The 17,381-nt window shown below is 33.8% G+C and overlaps 1 protein-coding gene across 3 annotated transcripts in view; it reads right to left on the bottom strand.

The window, feature by feature from the left end:
* Positions 1 to 17,381, bottom strand: part of LRRTM4 (leucine rich repeat transmembrane neuronal 4) — a 715,608-nt gene that overhangs the window by 335,616 nt on the left and 362,611 nt on the right. The window lies entirely within an intron of this gene.

The raw sequence follows: 17,381 nt of genomic DNA on the forward strand, positions 1-17,381 counted from the left end.
TCTGCACCAGAGGTGGAAGAGATGAGAATTAGTTCTTGATCACTGAATTTCTTCTCCTATTTGTCAAAGTTTACCACCTGGAGGGTAACTCCATACATATCCAGGTTGCACTTGTGCAGGTATCAAATAGATCCTACAGTGTCTCATGCCTCAGAAGCCACTAGAAGCCCTCAGGTGAAGGCAAGAGGCACACGGCTCAGGCATGAAATTTGTACCAATTAGTACTGTGAGTTAAGTCATTTACTAGCAGGAGTACCTAGGAGTAATAGCCTCAAAAAATCCTTCATTCTCTAGTAACAGAGGTCATGGTGACCTGGCACCAAGACAGAGAAGCAGCACCAACTGTCTAGAGCCTTTGGACCAAGCAGTGAGACAAAGCACACCCTGCATCTAGCTGCCTGCAAACAGCTTCTTCCTTACTAATACTCACAAACGCACCTTGTGTTAGAGGATAAGGAAAGCTGATTACTCATCTAATTGATGTCTCAGGTGGATATAACATAGAGAAGGGAATAGAAGTAATGGTGAAGATAATGAGTAAATATTTAAGAATTGAGGAATGATGTAAAATTAGAGAATCAGAAGATTTTTCAACAGCAATAACAGAATGAGCAAGTTATGGAAAAATGCCTTCCAAATGTTACACGAAAAAAATCTCAATTTAGAATTGAAATATGCTCATGTATTATATGATTATGAAGGAAAAAAAAATGATATATTCAAAGGACACTTACCACTAAGAGATTTTCAGTAACAGGGCTCTAAAAGGAAGTTCTCAACTAATAATAATATATATGTGTATATATATATTATATATATATATATATATATAATAAAAAGAGATGGACATGTAAGAAAAAAATAGTGAGCAAATAAATTGATTAACCCATGAGTAAATATGAACAAAAAATAGAGTGTACAAAACAATAATAAAAATGTCCCTATTTAGATAGGGAGTAAAAGGCAAAATGAAAGTGAAATGCCTGAATACAACATTATATAAAATTGAAGAGAGTGATAAAAGCTAAAACACTATATATTTTCTGAATTACTTTTAGAGTGGGTTAGAGATATTAGATATAGATATTGCCAAATCAAGTATGAATGTTTGCATGTTAAGAGTAACTACAAACACTAATAGACTATATAATTTGTTTTACCAGGAAAAAAAAAATAATACTTTTTAAATCAATCCAATAGGAAGAATAATTTTAAAACATAAAATAAAGCTTAGAAAATCAAAGTGAACGTAAAGCCCTTATCAAGTGTCAGCAATGATTACAAATATATCAATTATCAACTTAAGGTAATTGGACAAAACTCATCAGTTAAAAATACTGATTTTAAAGTTTCATTCAAAATACGAAATTCACATGTCAACATACTTTCACACACATATTATTATGGTATTTATAAAAAACACAGTAAAATGTAAATTATAGAACATTTGAAAGCAGAAGTGAAAATATATGGCAGGTGAATATTAATCAATAACTAGCTGGTAGGGCCAAAGTAACATCAAGAAAAAATACTTTAAGATTAAAAACATGTTAGACATAAAATAATTTTTATAATAATAAAAGTGACAAGTCACATGGAAGATACTAAAATCCCATGTTTTATATACTTACTGACATTGGCAGATTATTCATAAGGCAAAACTATCTGAATTATTATGAAATATTGAACAATTCACCATTATTTCAATGTTAAGAACGAGATTTAAATAACCATAAGAAAAAAAATCTTTTGAATAATCTGATCATCACAGCTTATCTGTGGTTATTTACAAAACTTTGCATCTATTAATTCAAAAGTACACATTCTTCTTCACTTGGAATTAAGCTTATGCAAAACTATAAAGCAACGTTCAACAAATTTCAACATTTCATGTCATATAGATAGACCACGACATAACAAACAGAAATAAATAAGAAAATGATAACTGAAAGATCAGGAAAGTTAAAAATATGTTTCTAAATTACAGCTAAAGGAGAATTTATATTGGAAATTAGAAAATAACACTAAAAGAATAATAAAAACATGTAACATCAAATTAAGCTAATGTAGTACTGGAATGGAATTTTCAAGCTTTGATATCCAATTTTGGAGAAAATTAAATGTGTAGATTAATTATCCAAGCATTTAAGTTAAGGAATTTAAAAAGAACAGTGTAATACAAGAATGTAAAAGAAAATGATGATGATAGAAAAACAAATTAAGTAGGAAACAAAGATGCAATACAGAGGAACAATTGAGACAAAAGTTATTTTTTGAAAAGTTGAAAAGATTAGTAAATGTACAAGCTCGGGAGAGAGTATTTGTGATCAAAAAAGAACGAAAATGCTGAGAGTAAAAAGTGACAAAATTAGACATATTAGCAATTTAAAAGTTAATTGGGGGAACATTATAAACTACATTTGACAATAAATTTGAAGGCAGAAAGGCAAACACGTTTACATAAAAAGAAAAATTATTATTCTCACCTCAAAGTAAATAGAAATTCCAAATACATCTAAAACTTGATTCTAGACCTTGAATTCAAAAATTTATGTGAAAGATAGGGTTACAGTTTACAAAATTAAATTTGAAGAAAAACAGTTTGAGAGAACTTACCCTATCAAATATCATTATGGCAACACGGTAATCATACATGTGGTATTGACACAGGAATAGATAATTAGAGCAAAGGATGATTAAGAACTAAGGGGATAAAAGAACAGCATGTATGTATGGGAACTTAATATATAACATAGATGACATTAAAAATTTCTTGGGGGGCCAGCCTGGTGGCTCAGGCAGTTAGAGATCCATGCTCCTAACTCCAAAGGCTGCCGGTTCGATTCCCACATGGGCCAGTGGGCTCTCAACCACAAGGTTGCCAGTTTAATTCCTCCAGTCCCGCAAGGGATGGTGGGCAGCGCCCCGTGCAACTAAGATTGAACACAGCACCTTGAGCTGAGCTGCCGCTGAGCTCCCAGATGGCTCAGTTGGTTGGAATGCGTCCTCTCAACCACAAGGTTGCCGGTTCGACTCCTGCAAGGGATGGTGGGCTGAGACCCCTGCAACTAGCAACGGCAACTGGACCTGGAGCTGAGCTGCGCCCTCCACAACTAAGACTTAAAGGACAACAACTTGACTTGGAAGTATACTCTGTTCCCCAATAAAGTCCTGTTCCCCTTCCCCAATAAAATCTTCAAAAAAAAAAGAAAGTCTTGGGATAAGAGGACTATTGAAGAATAATGCCAGGGAAAGACTATTGCCACAGGAAAAAAATAAAATTAGAGATCTATAATACTTCCTACAATAATAATAATAAATAATAATAATAATAATAATAATAATAAAATTATAGTTGTAGTTTAAAAACCTAAATGCAAAAATTCAAATTTTCAAACAGGTTAGAAGTAAATATAAGAATATATTTACAAGACCTGTTGGTAAGAAAACATTATTTTAACTAGAAATAAAGAATATAAAACACAAATAAAATATTGGTAAAATTGGTCATGTTTAAGTTATAAACTTCTATGATGCAAATGATTCTACTTTAAATGAAAATACAGTTCATTTACTAGGAAATATAATTTGTATAACACATATTATCCACAAATATTATTTGTAGAATGTGTCAAGACTACTTAACAAATCAGTGAGATAAAGTCAAATAAATAGGAAAATGTGCAAAATGTATGAAGAGGTAATTCACAAAGTGGAAACTGGAAGAGCCAATAAAATAGGACAATTATTAAACCCCACTAATAAACAGGGAAATTAATATTAGAACCATGATAAGATACCATTTTACTCCTACTAGACTGAGTAATATAAAAACGTCAATGATGGTGAGTAGGTGGGACAATGGAAACTTATACATTATGGTGTTAATTTAAATGGATTATGGAGCAATTTGAAATTATCTAATAAATGTGTAAACTACGAGGTATCATCTAGAGAAACTTTTGAATAAGTAGACATAGATAATATTCATAATAACAGTGTTATTTCTTATAGTAAAATAAGTATTTACAAAATACTGTCCCTTAATAGGAGAATGGAAAAATAAATTGTGATATTTTCATGATTAACTATTGGATAGCAGCGAAAACGAATAAATTAGGCCCATAATTGTCAAAAAGGAATGACTTTCACAAATATATTGTTATGCCAGAAAGTTGGAAAATAATGCATATATTTTTATTTCATTTGTATTAAAACATGTGTATGTATGTGTATATTCTTAAACCATGTGACAATATGACACACGCACTTTATATATGGTTACCCCAAGAGGAAAGAGAATGTAATGCAATGGGGAGGGGTACTCAGGAGACTCCAATAGACTTTATAATGTTTTATTTTATTAGGTATATATTGGACACATGAGTATTGTGCTTTTCGTGCATCAAAAATAGTTTCTAATGAATGTTAAGTAATAGGAACAGTCTGACCAACATGTGTACAAGTATGCCTGCTTGAGTCAAGAAGTAAGAGAAACAGTTGTTTGGATTGATCATTATAATGTGATTGACTGAAAGCTATGGAATCTAGAGAATAATTAGAATATTTAAATATAATAAAATTTGTTTAAATTTTAACATTCATTTGAACATAATTTTAAAGTAAATTAACGATATTTTATAACCGTCACTTATGTGTTTTTCATGAGTGCAAAAGTACAGATAGATAACTTCCTGGAGACCAGGACTTATGGGTATTTTATAAATAACATAATTCTTTTATGGATAACTGAATCATCCTTTTCCAAAAATTATTCTTTACTTTCTCCAAGCTATTCATTAATTGTTTGTGCATCCTTTGGTGTCCCTTTGGTTCTTTGACTAACACGCGATGGATTTTTTGTCATTTCTGCATTGTCTACTCATTAACCTCCTTGTCAACCTCATCGCACTCTTTTCAGATATTTACATTAATAACACTGCTTCTGTAAATAAGGTTGTACAGGAACATAGTTGCACTTACTCATTTATGTATTTTCTATGGCTGCTTTTATTCTATAACAGTTGAGGTGAATAATTGTGACAGAGACCACATGGCATAAAAAGCCTAAAATATTTACTATTTAGCCCTTTAGCGGAAATGGTTGCCAATACAGTAGACAGCAGATCCAGAGGGAAATGTGGTGCCATCTGTATAGAACAAAGTTTAACCTCAATATTGTTTCCAAATATTAGACCAGGTGAAAGAATTCACACAGGTAAGACATTGCATTATTTCACTCATAACAGGTTTTATTTGAAGGTGAGGGGTAGCAAGCTAAACATCAAAGGTAGAGGCCACTGCTATAAGTTGCTGCTAATGAGGGAAATCAAGACATTTGAAGAAGAAGATATCGCTATTTTTTTAAATTAAAATACATTTTAAAATTGATTTATTACAGAAAATAAAAGAAACATTTTGGCCTCCAGAGATACCACAGATATGAGACGGATTGCACAGACAATTGAAAATTTAAATTGGCAAATGGAATCTAAACTTTCCATCTCTCTTGTCATGAAAGATTTAAATAACTCAGTGCAATCTCCAAGAGAGTTCCCAATAGTGTAAAATATAGCCGTTTGTAAGAGTAAGAAAACTTTTGTTCACTGGACATGTGACTAGATTTAGAACTTGAAAAAAAGAGGATGAATCTTTGAACTCTATGCCAATATCCTCCTAGAAATAGATCAATAACGTGAAAAGCTAAAATTACATGGTGTTTTTAATTGGCACTCAAATAATCCAGGGGGGCATTGTATATATATATATATATATATATATATATATATATATATATATACACACACACACACACATACACACACACATATATATATATATACACATATATATGTATATATACACACACACATATGTATATGTGTGTGTGTATATATGCGTATATATATATGTATACACACATACACATAATGTGTACACACACACAAGGCAGTTATAGAAAAGTAATACTCAGAGAGAAAAAATAATTCAGAGGAAAGGTTGTCCTATTTAAAAATATAGTAGAGGCAATAAACAGCATATCACAAATTTTAGAAAACTCAATTACTAATTAATTAAAGGAATTCTAGAATTTAAACAAAAATGATTCAAAGAAGAGAAAGAAAGGAGACAAATTAGATGGATCTCTGTTCTTAACTGAACCTGGATCACCAGACTTGAATATTCTACTGCTTATTTGACAATTGCACTTACATATTTAATAGGCATCTCAAAGTTAACAAGAACAAAAGAAAATACTCTATTTGCATCCCTCAAACTTCCTCCTTTTACAATCTCCCTTGTCTTAGTTAACATCACCTTCCTACAGTTGCTCAAGGCCAATATCTAGAAGTTATTGATTTTTCTCTTCTCTTCAACACCGTAAGGAATCTATCAACCCATTCTGCCTACACTGATCTCTAAATCTCCACCGTCTTTTCTCTATTTCCTGCACCTTTGCCTTGCTGGTCCAAGTAACATCTCATCTGAAATGATATGAAACCTTCCTCATAGGCCTCTCTGAGTAGTCCTGTCCCACACCAATACATCCTCCACTTGGCAATCAGAGTGATGCTTTAAAAATATGAATCAGATCATGCCACTTTCACACCAGAATCCTCAAATTACATTTCTTTGTAAGAATAAACTGTAGGAATTTGAAGGCTATGGTGGAGTTGGCTTCCATTTTTATAGGTACTCCCTTAAAACCAGATGGGACAACTAGGATAGCAAAACCTCAAACCCACACACATTTACAACAAAAGTAAATGATATCATATACCCATCGACCTCAAAATAAAATCAGGTGGTGAAAAACCACTAAGATCTAAAGACCTGGATTTATCAGCATTTTTTCAGAAGGAAGCACAGGATCAAATACATCTGAAAAGAGGAGAATCCCCAAATAGTCAAGTAGTCCTCATTGGAAACCTTGGAGGGGACAATTTGAAGATAGCAGCACAAACAGAGATGGGTTTAAACTGGTCCAATTCAGAGAAGAGTGCCAGGGTTCCAATGTGAATGTCTCAGTCAGCCTTTGTTCCCTTCAGATAATCAGAATGTCAAACAAAGATAATAAGCAAAGCATGTATGAAACTGTCAAAGACAGGAAAAAAAGACTCAAAACATAAGAGTACAAAAGAGGCCAAGGAAATCTGAAAAAATAAATAGAGCTTCTTTATTTGAAAAATCTAACTAAAATTAGAAACAAATGTATGCCTTAAAGAACTAAAGAAAGAATTAATAAACAGAAAGATACATGTAAAGAAATTACCTACAGTACAGCACAAGCTGCCAAGGAGAAGAAAAAACATACATGTAAAAGTAAGACAAAATAAATATATATCTAATTGCAGTTCAAGGAATAAAGGACAGAGACCATGAGGACAGAGATAAATGCAAAGTCACATGGCTTCACCTTTTTTCATAAGTGAATAAAGATGTGAATAATAGATACAGACATCACACGAAAACCTAAGTAGGATAAAAAAAAGTGAATGCCACGTCTAATCATATTGGATTCAATCTCCAGAACACTAACAATTGAGTAAAATTGATCACTGGGAAACAACTAAGCGCTTGTAAAGGAAAGCCAACTGGATTGACTGTAAAATACTGGGAGAAAATAGTAGGCAACTTAGGATTTATACTTATCTAAAATATCATGTAAAAACCAAAAAAATAACCAAATAAAATAAAAATAGCCTCTTTAGACAAATCAAACTCAAAATCTACCACAACCATTTTGCTGAAGTACCTTCATTAAGATATAATTTATAAAGATGTAATAAAACTGAATCTGGTAAGGATTGTTAATGGAAGTTTAAATTGATACAAACATAAAATATTATACATTAAAATTTTTTAAATGTTCATGCCCTTTGCACCAAAAATTCCTTATATATAAGTTTTATCCTATTAATTGTGTTATGCATATGTGCAAATATTTGCCCACAAAAACATTTCATATTTTTCCATAATATTGAAATCAGAAATATCTTGACCCCCAAACAAGAAGGGACTTGCGAAATATACCACGAAATATTGAAATACTGTGCTATTGTTAACCACGTTTTTATGGAAGGATATCTGTCTAAAAGCATGGATAGCTATCAAATGTTTAATATTTTCAAAAACAGCCAACACTATTATATAGTTTGAACAATTTTTTTTGAAAAATTACTACATATATCCTCCAAAATATTAAGATTAATTAATTATCTCTGCCAGTGGAATTGTGAGTGCTTTCAAATAGCTTTTTGTCCTTGGCAATTTTTAAAATTATTTCTACAGTAAACTTTTGCTTTTATACTCTGAAAAAAATACTATTAAAAATAAATACTGTCTTTGGATCTGAATATGGCCTCAGTTTTTGAAAGTTTGAAGATACAGAATTTGAACAAGGCATGCAAGAACATGAAACAGCTGTTCTGATTAGCTTGTGAGTGAAAGAAAGCATTGAGTTTCTCTGCATTGAATTACTATGTCTAGTCCCACATGTTTAATTTAGAAAATGTGTGAGGTAGGAGGAGGAAAAGTAGAAGTGAAAAGTACCCACAGGAATGCAAAGCTGTTTCTAAGGCAACCAGGTACATTCTAACTAATCTCAAAATGTTATCCCTTATCCTGTCGTATGCAATGTAAGTACATAAAGACTGACTTAGTAAATGCTATGTTTAGTGATTACTATTGTTTACTTCAATTTGTTTACATTTTCCTTGCAAATAGAACTTATAAGTGACTATTTTCTTGAATGACCAAGAAATAAATTAAGCTTATAGTTTCCAATGAGACTATAAGTGGATTATAAAGTAGCAAAAATATATGATATCTTATTAGCATATATATTTAAAATGACTCCATATATTAATACAACTCTAGGCATGGACATCATACGAAAAAGCCATTCGTTAAGTTAAAAGACTATTTTCCCTTTTATGTGGCTTTTGCAATTAATAAATCTGTAATAGTTTTCAATGCTACACAAAGCATTTCATTTATTTTTAAGTGCAATGCTCAAACATCACAGATGAAGGGCTTAAACAGAGAGGGATTCATAGCGATATGGTGAGTAGCAAACTTTCTGAGGTAATGTCTACTGGATAGAGACAAAGGGGGCATGGAACTGAGGACTCTGAGATTATCCCAATAACCTACCAAAGCACCTACCAAAGCAAAAACGTAAAACATAAGTCCTAAGTACAAAATGTGAGATTCAGTAACGATATGATTTATTAGACAGACTAAGTGATGTTACTTAAAAAGTCTTTTTAATATCATGTAACATGGTCAATCTAGAACACTGACAATCCCCTAATATCTCTAATAACAGCAAAGTAAGAATACTCCAGTTTAATACTAAAGCAGTCCATGTAGAGAAACATAAAAGAAAAAAAAGGCTAAATATTTAATAAATGTGTATAATTATTGCATATATTATATGTATATATTAATTTCATATACATATATTACATATACGTATATGTGCATATATATTATATATATATATATATATATATACTCACTTTCTAACCATGAGGAAAATAATACACTATGCTTCATTTCCTTTTACCTATATGTAGCACAGCATACCATGCTACTTTTGAACAGAGTATCGGGAGAATTACAATGGCTGATAATAGAGTCTCCCAAAGTCTGGCAAGATTTAATATTGCATTTTTCATACAGTGAAGACTTTTCCTTTTTTTCCCATTTTATACAAAATATAGTTTCTTTCTGGTTCACTATATGCTCAACCTCCATTTCTGCTTTCTAAAGAAATCAAAGTTTCGATTTATCATCTATATAATTTACCCATTTCAAGGATAGGTAAGATTCAAGGATGTAAGATTCAAGGATGTATTGTATTTGTAACCATCACTACAGATCACTTTAGCACATATTTATGACACCCATAAGATCCCATAAACTGTTGAGACAGACAGACAGACACACACACACACACACACACACACACACACACACACACACCTTCCCAGGCAACCACTTTCTCCGTGTATTTGCCTTTTCTGGACATACATAAATATAATCAATAATACATGATCTGTTATTTAAGAATTTTTTCACAGAGCACTATATAATGTTTTCCAGGATCATCCACGTTGTAGCATGTATCCACCGTTTGTTCCTTTTAATTGCTGAATAGTATTCCAGTGTATGGAAATTGCTCGTTTCATCTATCCATTAATCAGCTGATAGACACTGAATATTTTTTGTTATGAGTACATGAACATCCATGTATAAAGTCTTTGTTTTGACATATGTTTTCAAATAACTGTGTAATTTTAAGGAATTGAAACTAAGATAAAATTAAAAAACCTGAAATACATGTGATTTTTATAATGACTCAAAAGAAACTAAAGATTCCACACCCTTTTCATTGTAAAACCTGGAAAAGATGTTTAAATATTATCTCTTACATGTTTTAATAATATATGCATTTATTTTTTATTCATGAGAATTGAGGCAATGCATTATACACAATCTCTAATACTAATTATACATTTCCATGTCTACTTCACCTGAAGTGACATCCTTCCTGTTTTTACCATAAACCATCTGCTCCATATGGGAATGGCAAGTACATGAGAAATAACTTATTCTCTGTATCAGCGATGACCAAATAAATAAATAACAATGCCAAACTACACTTATTTATGCAGTTGTGTTGGTACATAAACTAAAATTAGCTGATCTAATTTAGAAAAAAAGTTTTACTCATATGGGAATTACACAAGTTGTATGCACACACATAAATATACATTTTTGTGTATTTTTAATAGATCTCATAAGTGGTTTAATTTATTCCAACATTCTAAAAACATTTATGGAGTCTGTACCTGTTCTAGGTACAGGAGCTTATTTTTTCATTAAGAATTCTCTCCGTGCTGTTTGAGGAGATATGATTCCAACACTGTAGAAGAATTCATTACCCATCTGCAAAACTCCAGCATTGTGAAGTTAAAAACTTCTGCATTGTACACAGAGAAACTATTGCCAAAATCTACAGTTTATTTCACAACTAAATTACTATTTTCCATGTTCATTGAATTTAGAAATTTGTATTATAACGGAAGGTAAAATTCTTGTCTTCAAAAAATGTTCCTCCTCATCACACTGGCTTCATTTATAGATGTGTGGAGAGAACTTTGATTGAATGCTGTCACTGCTAGAAATTGGTAGATTTTGTAGAGACACTACCACTGGGAGTGAGGCCCACTTCATATCACTTGGGTTAGGAAAAAAAAAAAAAAAAAACAACTGATAAAAAAATCCTTAAAAATAAAATGACATTCTTACTTCCAAACATTATTAAATTATAGCTTGGCTTAGGAACATTGAGTACTAATATGATGTAATACCTAGAAAAAAAACTATAACCTCTGAAGAGTACCCTGTTTCCCCAAAAATAAGACCTAGCAGGACAATCAGTTCAAATGCGTCTTTTGGAGCAAAAATTAATATAAGACCGGGTATTATATTATATTATATTATATCATATTATATTATGTATTATATAAGACCCATTCTTATATTATAGTAAAATAAGACCGGGTCTTATATTAATTTTTGCTCCAGAAGATGCATTAGAGCTGATTGTTGGGCTAGGTCTTATTTTCAGGGAAACACGATATCTACCTTCTTCATGAAGTAAATTTATATGTTTATTAGTGACATCAGTACAGTTGATAAGTAAGTACCTAACTCCTTTTTTTATGTTAATGAGTTTGCAGGGACACAGTTTGTTTCAATCCTGCTTTCTCATGCTAATACTGAAAATCTTTCAATGATGGATAGAGCATGCAACATTGCTGAGGCATCATTACAGACATTAATTGCTGATACTTCTTAGCTTTTGATAAAGTATAATTTTGGAGTGCAGTAAAATTGAATCAATCAAGGTAAATGCTCATTCCCCTGAATGTAATAGAAATGTTCCTGGAAAGCGGAAGGTGCTAAGTCTTAGTTGTTAAGAACATGCATTATGGAGCCATACTACCTGACTCGTTCTTCATTAATCATATGACACCTAGGGACAAGTTAATGAAATGTTTAGGACTTTCCTTTCTCAAATCTCAAATGAGTATAATAATGGCATAGAGATTCTTTAAAGATCAAATGAGAAAATCCTATAAGGTTAGATGGACCATGTAAGTCTTTATTCTAATCAGGACACTTTGAGAAAGGGAACTATTGATAATTATGTTGGGAAAACACACACAAACAAGATTTACTGAGCAAGCTGGGTGTGTGATTATTCCATGTAAACACACTTCACACAGCGTTTGACATCTACAGTGTTTCCCCGAAAATAAGACCTAACCAGAAAAATAAGCCCTAGCATGATTTTTCAGGATGATATCCCCTGAACATAAGCCCTAATGCGTCTTTTGGAGCAAAAATTAATATAAGACCTGGTCTTATTTTGGGGAAACATGGTAGTAAGTGTTCAATTAACCCAAGCAAAGATTAGTGTTATTTTAATTTTTATCTATTCACCTGAGATTTGAAGATCAAATTCCTCTTTAAAATATTTTGATCTAAGAGCAACTAAGATAAAAATACAACTCAACTGTTGTCTTAGGGACTTTACTCATAGGCATAGATATCAAGTAACCATTCATTCATGTACGTCATGTTTTGGTTTGCCTACTCCAGTACTAGGGCAGATACCATAGATAGAGTAATGATGAGATATCCCGCTACCCTTTGGAGCTTACTTCCTAAAAAAAAAAAAAAAATCAAAGGACAACAAAATTGTTTAGATAACTTTAAAAAAGGAGGTAAGCGATGGTGTAAGTCTGCTTTTATAGCAGAATTTCCAAATGAAGCTTGGCTTAGATCTATAGAATTTTAAATATCACTGCTCTAAGTAACTTATTTCTCTTCCATGTTTCTCTCTTCTCTTTAGATCAAGACTTGGACAGAGGATGAAAATATTCTGGGGTAGCTGGTGTAGGAACTACTGTGTTTAAAAAGCTAGGACTCACATATATAAACTCCAAATCTCAATGCCTTCACAAATTCATACCTATGTTTTACTCATGGAAATTTTGTTACTATCTGGGCATACTTCTAAAAGAGCTTCCAAAGGGTGACTCAGTGACCCAAGACATTTCTATGTTGTGAACATACTATCTCTACATTTGCCTTCATGGTTATTGCCAAAAAGGAAAAGAGGTGTTAGAGAGTTGAAAATGGACTTTAGTCCAAATTGGTTTCACATCATTTCTGATCGTATCCCATGGACACTGAGTAGTTGCCAGAAGGCTGAAATATGTGGGGAAACATATATTTATTCAACTAATAGCAAACATATCAATCACATGGAGGATTGAGGGATCCCACTTCCACTCTAGGCTCCCCAGCCAGGGAAAAAAGTCCCCATAACTTCTGGCTGTGAAAACCAGCAGAGATTGTGGCTGAGTGAGGCACAGGGCTACTGCACTACCAGGAGCTCCTCTTAAAGGGACAGTGCACAGGCTTATTTGTTAATGGACTCGCTTGCTCTGAGCTCCAGCACTTGGGCAGCAGCTCGAAAGACGCCAGGGACACACATACAAGAAGAAATTGTGTCATATGGCTACAGGAGAAGGGCTGGAGGGGCAGGGCAGCTTTCTCCCAAATGAAGGAGCAGGCAGAAACCATTGATTCTTGGTTGAGTCCTGCCCACTCCCAGGGTGCAAACACAGGCAGCTGCCATCAAACTGGTATCACCATTCATTTGCCCTGATTCCCAGAAACCCTGCCCCACTCAACTCTTGGGAAACTCCCAAGCTAATTCCAGTGGCTTTTCCCTATAAATAGCCTGTCTTGGCTTGTGCTGCAAATGTTCCTAAAATCTCTCAAAGGTTAAAAAAACCCAAACAAGCAGCATCAAGCTTCAACATATCCTATACCTCTGGCTGAGTAGCCCTAAGCCCAGCACTAGTGGCAGCCAGCCTCAGTATACGGCTTGGCCTCTTGACGCACTGCTGATACTGGTGTGAATAGTGGCCATCTGTGGATTGCTTTGTGGCTCATGCCAGGTGGCCCTGGCCAGGACACAGCCTGTGACTGAGCTTGACTTGTGGTGAGGCCCTGGGACTGGCACACTTGGTGGCCAGTTTCTGACCAAGCTGGACCACCACTTGGCTACCTCTGTGGAACATACACCCAAAGAACATACTGGGAAAACACCAGAACTCTGTTAAAGTGAATCCTGTTCTGTAGGTTCAACCTCTGAACAACACCTCTTCCACTATTGTCACAGCCAGTCCTCAAAACCAATCATCCCAAGGATCAATCCTTCCTGTTAACATGCAAACAACAACCAAGGTTCAACTATGACAGGAAAGTACACACAACCCACATAAGAAACACACCTGGAGTACCCACCTTAGGTGATGAGGGAGACTGTGCCATTGAGCCACACAGCATACCTAATACATAAAACTACTCTATTAATAGTAGCCCTACCTAATACATAAAAACAAACACAGGGAGGCAGCCAAAATGGGGAGACAAAGAAACATGTCCCAAATGAAAGAAAAGAACAACAACAAAAAAAAACAACAACAAAAAACTAAACAAAACGGAGACAAGCAATTTACCACATACAGAATCCCAAACTGGTTATAAGGATCGTCAATGATCTCAGGGAGAACTTCAACAAAGAGAAAGGAAATATAAAAATGGAGATAGAAAACATAAAAAAAACAGTCAGAAATAAAGAACACAATAACTGACATAAAGAATACATTAGAGAGAATCAACAGTAGATTAAATAAAGCAGAGAACTGATTCAGCAATTTAGAAGATAAAGTAGTAGAAAACACCCAATCAGAACAGCAAAAAGAAAAAAAAAAAGAATCCAAAAAGTAAGGATAGTTTAAGGGGCCTCTGGGACAACATCAGGCATACCAACATTCACATCATAGTGAATACCAGAAGGAGAAGAGAGAGAGAGCAAGGAATTGAAAACCTATTTGAAGAAATAATGAATGAAAACGTCTCTAATCTGGTGAAGAAAATAGACAGATAAGCCCAGGAAGCACAGAGAGTCCCAAACAAGATGAAATGAAACAGACACATTATAATTAAAATGCCAAAAGGTTAAATACAAAGAGAGAATCCTAAAAGCAGCAAGAGAAAAGCAGTTAGTTACTTACCAGGGAGCTCCCATAAGACTGTCAACTGATTTCTCAACAGAAACTTTGCAGGCCAGAAGGAATTGGCAGGAAATATTCAAAGCTATGAAAAGCTAGGACCTACAACAAAGATTACTCTGTCCTGCAAAGCTATCATTTAGAATCAAAGAACAGATAAAGGGTTTCCCTGAGGAGAAAAAGCTAAAGGAGTTGATCAATACCAAACTAGTATTACAAGGAAACTTTGAAGAATTTTATTAACACACACAGAAAGTGATCAGAAGTATGAATAATATAATGGCAATAACTATATTATCTATCAACAATTTAAATACAAATGGATTAAATGCTCCAATTCAAAGATAGGGTGACTGAATAGATAAGAATACAAGATCCTTACGTATGCTGCCTGTTAGAGACTCCAGATTATAAGACACACAGAGAATGAAAGTAAAGTAATGGGGAAAAGATATTTAATGAAAAATGGAAACAACAACAACAAAAAAGCTGGGGTAGCAATATTAATATCTGGAAAAATAGACTTTAAAACAAGGGCTATAACAAGTGACAAAGAAGGACCCAGTAATCTAACTTGTGGGTATTTATCTGAAGAAACCCCAAATGATAGTTCAAGAGGATGTTTGCATTTCAGCATTGTTTACAATGTTCAAGATGTAGAGGCAACCTGGGTGTTCGTCAATGGATGAATAACAAAGAGTAGGTGGTATATAAATAGAATGGAATATTGCTTGGCCAAGGAAGAGAATGAGTTTTTGCCATCTACAGTGGCTTGAACAGACCTGAAGAATATTTTACTGAGTGGAGTATGTCAGACAGCGAAAGACAGATGCAATGTGATTTTGCTTATACAAGGTGTGATCAAAGAATATTGTGAATATTTAAGTAAAAAACAAATTATTACAGTAAAAGACACATTGCCATTAATCCCCTCATAATACGCCCCCTCATTTCAACAACACTTATCCCACCATTCTTGCCACTTTCGGATGCAGTTCTGGAAGTCCTCCTTTGTGAGTGTCTTTAGTTGCACTGTTGTGCCTGCCTTGATGTCCTGAATCAGTTTGACTTTGGGGAAGAGCCAGAAGTCACATGGTGCCAGATACAGTGAATAAGGTGGATGAGGACACACTGTGTTGCTTTTATTTGACAGAAATTGTCATACCAGAAGCAATGTGTGACACGGAGCCTGTCTGTTGTGATTAAAAAAAATACAGTGAATGCTGCCGCCGAGTGCCATCCAACGGAAAGGCAAGGATCTTCAATACGGCAAGTGGCACATCGAAACTTAGTAACAGTTTGTGACAAGTTTCAACTTGTTTGATGCAGTCAGTCGCGTGCGAACTATGGTTGAGAGAAGGTGTGTTTTAAAGTGTGCTGTAAATCATCCATCATGAGAATGCTCTGTGTTACATATCACTTCTGGTATACAACAATTTCTGTCAAACAAAATATTAGGGTGTGTTCTCATCCTCCTTATTCACTGGATCTGGCACCATGAGGCTGCTGGCTCTTCCCCAGTCAAAATGATTCAGGACATTGATGTAGCTACGACAGTGCAACTAAAGACACTCACGAAAGAGGGCTTTCAGAAGTGCTTCAGAAAGTGGCAAGAGCAATGGGATAACTGTATTCAAAACAAGGGGGAGTATTTTGAGGGGGATTAATGTCAATGTGTCTTTTGCTGTAATATTTTTTTTTAATCTAAACATCCACCATATTGTTTGATCACACCTAGTATGTGGAATCTAAAGAACAAAATAAGCAATCAATGAAAACAGAAACAAACTCATAGATACAGAAAACATTTTGAGGGTTGCCAGATGGAAGGAGGATTGCAGGGTGGCGATAAAGGGAAAGGGATTAAGAAGTACAAATTGGTTGTTTACACAGCAGTCATCAGGATGTAGGGTATAGCATAAGGAATATAGTCAATAATATTATAATAAATATGTATAGTGCCAGGTGGGTACTAGACCAGACTCAGGGGATTTACTTCTTAAATTATATAAATGTCTAACCATATGCTGTATACCCGCAATTAATACCAAATTATATTTAATGTCAACTGTAAATGAAAAATTAAAAGGGGGAAAAGATAAAGGCTAATAAAAGGTTCAAGTTTCCAGGTATAAAAGTATATGGAATATAGTCAATAATATTATATAGCGTGGTACGGTGTCAGATGGTTCCTGGACTTATCATGGTGCTCAC

Source organism: Rhinolophus sinicus, linkage group LG05 (assembly GCF_036562045.2).
Source record: "Rhinolophus sinicus isolate RSC01 linkage group LG05, ASM3656204v1, whole genome shotgun sequence".
NCBI classification, from domain to species: domain Eukaryota; kingdom Metazoa; phylum Chordata; class Mammalia; order Chiroptera; family Rhinolophidae; genus Rhinolophus; species Rhinolophus sinicus.